Raw genomic sequence first — 4,196 nt, forward strand, 5'->3', positions numbered from 1 at the left:
TAGTCCTCCTAATGACTGGCTGCTGTTTAACGATGGGCTTGTAGGTAGAGGTGAGAAGAACCAGATTATGATCTGATCTTCCTAAAGGAGGCAGGGCAGAGGAGCTGTATGCATTCTTCATATTTGCATAAAATAAATCCAACGTCTTATTTTGTCTGGTGGTGCAGCTGACAAACTGCTGGAAAGTTGGTAACGTAGCAGAGAGGAAGACGTTGTTGAAGTCTCCAGAGATCGCCATGAATGAGTTTGGATGCTGTCTTTGTAGTTTAGCCACGACGGAGCTGATGACATCACAGGCTGTCTCTGGTGCGGTACCTGGTATTATATAAACCACTACCGGAACAACACAGGCAAACTCTCTGGGTAAATAATATGGATGGAAACTCACAGCTAACAGTTCGATGTCTCTTGTGCAGATCTTCTCCTTGACAGTGACGTGTCCAGGATGGCACCAACGCTGATTAACCAGCACTGTAATACCACCTCCCTTCTGCTTCCCGCTGAGCTGTTTATTTCGGTCTGCACGGACCGTCTTGAAGCCGGGTACAGACGCATTACAGTCCGGGATGTGTTCATGCAGCCATGTCTCAGTGAAGCACATAATACTGCACTCTCTGTACTCTTTTTGAGACCTTGTTAGCATTTCAAGCTCGTCCATCTTGTTAGCTAGCGATCTCACGTTACCCATCACAACAGTTGGAAGATACGGTTTAAATTTCCACCGTTTTTCTCTCTGCCTGTCTCTCTGACGTATTGTTTAGCTGAAAATCTTGATTTGGGAGAGTTTTAGCAGTTGATCCCGGTTGTAGACAATTTTTCCATTGCCATGGATACTCATCATAACAACTTGTGAAAAAGGCAAAATATATGTAGAAAAATCTCCTGAGTTGCAGAGATTTCAACTCAGCATAAAAAATCATCCAAGAAAACCTTAATCTGACAGGTAATGTCAATAAAAAGACAACAATATATATAAAAAAAAACTCAAAAGAAAGAGAGCTACTACAAATTGCTGCCACCTAGCGGCGCATTCCAGAATGTTTTTTGTTTCTTGTAGACAGATAAAATAAATGATATGAACTTTACTCTGACAGATTACCAATACTTACAGATATTATACACTGATGAAAACACAAACATTTAACATTTTTTTTGTGAAAACTTCTGTAATGTAATACAAAATAGCTCACATTTAACAAATACATTGATTAACTAAAATATTAGAAACAATACTTCTTTTTCTGCTAATTGCCACTAATTGTATCTAATATTCAAAAAATGGAAATATTTGTTACATTTTCCATCCATCCATCCATCCATCCATCCATTATCTATACGCCACTTAATCCTCACTAGGCCCGCGGGGGAGCTGGAGCCTATCCCAGCTGACTTAGGGTGAAGGCAGAGGACACCCTGGACAGGTTGCCAGTCTATCACAGGGCTACACTTAGAGACAGACAACCAAGCACACTCACATTCACACCTACGGACAATTTAGTATCACCAATTAACCTCAACATGTTTTTGGACTGTGTGGGAGGAAGCCGGAGAACCCAGAGAGAACCACGCTGCACGGAGAGAACATGCAAACTCCTGTTAAATTATCATACATGTTTCATTATTGTACTTTAACATTCTAAAAACACTACAGTTTTATGCTTATTTAAGGTTACATGTTTTCGATGTCATTTGACATTAGACGTGTATATTCACAGTATTGTTTTTTATTTCATTGTTGTTCTTGTGTATTTTGAAATACAGAAAAAAAATTGTAAAACATAATGGAAAGATTTCATAAAATGCATTTTATGACCAGCATGGCTCTTTAATAAGGTTACAGAGGTAAGAATGTGTCATTACTGATGCAGAACTTTAAGCCTTAATACAATTTTAACATTTGAGTTATATACAAATTGTACCAGGCTGTAAACATGATCATTTCTGTTTTAAAGTTGGACATTTTATTGTCAACATGGAGCTCTGTAGGGATTGACTTGCATTTGGGTCTGTGGCCATTTAAGGAACTGCAGTTTTGGGACTTCTACCACGTTGGTTTCATATTTGCCTTAATGACTTATCTTTTAAAAGCATGGCCATCATAGCCTCAGTCCTTTAAAATATACATAATATATATTCGGACACAGCTACAGTGTTCTGGTTAGCCGAAGGAGCATTGATCCAGGTGTAAGAATTTTTCTTTCTGCTGTGATGATATATTTTCTGTTAAAAAGCAATTTCAGAAATTTATAGAATTCTGATCTATAAATCTACTGTGTATGAGCAGCTTTCCACTGCAGGAGCAGGCATTAGGTGGCATCAACAGTTATAAGAACAACCCTCTAATTAGCCTTTACAGCCTTTCTGTTTCCATTGCATTGCAGGATCCAACAGCTTAGGCTGCAATGTTTCCTCTGACTGCATCAAAATAATGACAAGTATCAGCTGTAATGGAGATGATGACTTTTAGGGTCTGGGGGCCTCAGCAGTTGCCAGTTTTTTACATTTTGCCAGTTTGACTTTAGAGTTAGGAATTAAGAAAAAATGGTTTCTCCTAGTTCAGAATGCTCAGCCAATCAGATTCAAGAATTCCTGCTGTGGTGGATGAATGTGGAGGTCCATCGCTTTCACTGCCAATCTAGATGCACACACATCAAATCAAATCAGCTGTCAGCATAATGGGCCAGTGTTGGTACACAATGCATTTTCTCTTCTGAAGCACAATGGTGCAGCAGTGTGTCGTGACATGAACTGTTGCATATTGTGTGTGTTTGTGTGTGCTAGCTGACAGAGGATCTTGTTGGGACGGAGTGTGTCGCTAAACAAGCGCTCCCTCTGTCAGCTGACAGCTCAACAGAGCTTTTGTCGCCGCTGACAGCACTAACTGGCCCCCCACACTCACAACATTGTTCCTCCTCCATTCCCAGCTCCCTCCTTTTACCTCTATCCTGCCCCGCCTGCGGATCAGCATCCGTTTATCCCATTGTCACCTGAATGCCACAAATTCACGTCACACGCAGTCGCACTTCTTTAGTATCAAAATCAGGAGAAAGACCAAATATACCTTTATAATTGGATTTCAAACATCAGATGTCAATAAAAAAAAAAAAGTTAGAATTTGTTGGCACAAAGCTCAGTTTCCATTAATGTCGACTGTCAGGCAGCAGCAGGTAAATGTAGTTATTAGTCTTCTCCTCGATAATCTGGAAAAGGTCAAACGACATCCAACAAGAATGACTGAGGCTGACTAGAGGATCTGAACCATGTGCATCAGAATAAAACAATTCAAACATGTTACTTATGAAAACAAGTACAAGAATAAAAGCCAGCAACAGAAGGTAAAATGTCTGCCTCAGATTCATCACCTCCACACCCCTCTTTTCTGTGTTCTTACCCTGCAATAAACATGCTGTTGAACAAGCTGATAAAGACGGCAGGAAAGTGGTCAAAGGAAAATAACTTCCACTGGTAGGATGGTCATTTTATTCAGTTGTGTCTTATTAAACTAAGGACTTCAGCCATCAGTCAGAAGTACACCTGTTCATGTACAACAGCAGAACTTTCTAGCAACTCCAGAAACGCAGTGTCGCGGGGTTCAACCGGCAACCTTCCCAAACTGGGAGAAACGATGGCGTAGCCGTCAGCTGTGGTTTTCCAATTTATTTCAGGCCTCTCCAAAAGTGCGACAGTGACTAAAATATTTACAAGTGCAACAAAAACAAAACAAAGTGCAAAACCCCAATCGTAAAAATAAGCAAAAGAAAAGAAAAGAAAACTCTATATACAAATCTATTTACACGCAAGCTCTCCTTCTGCTGCACCTCCAAATACTCAGACCAACTTTGTCACACACTGTCTCCGTCTCCAACTCTACACTCCGACTACTCCCACCCAGAGTCAGGCCCAGAGCCCTTGCTTTTAAAGCCCAAGCCCCTCCCACTGGGCGTACCCTTTACAGGTAAAAATACAAACATTATATAAACATGTTTTCCTAAACATTTTCCCCCCAGTTCACCCCTGCCATGGGAACCACAGAATTCCCATTCAGGGGACAGGGGTAGGGTTTCTCATCATAACCCCTCGGCAATTCACAATGATGTTCATAGGGAAAATAGTAAAATGTTGTGTGTCACGTGACCGGCAACTGCGCGGGCCCATACCATCTTAAGCCGGCTGATGGTATGGCCCGGGTTTGCCCG

Source organism: Stegastes partitus, unplaced genomic scaffold, assembly GCF_000690725.1.
Source record: "Stegastes partitus isolate 25-593 unplaced genomic scaffold, Stegastes_partitus-1.0.2 Scaffold57, whole genome shotgun sequence".
Taxonomy (NCBI): Eukaryota; Metazoa; Chordata; class Actinopteri; family Pomacentridae; genus Stegastes; species Stegastes partitus.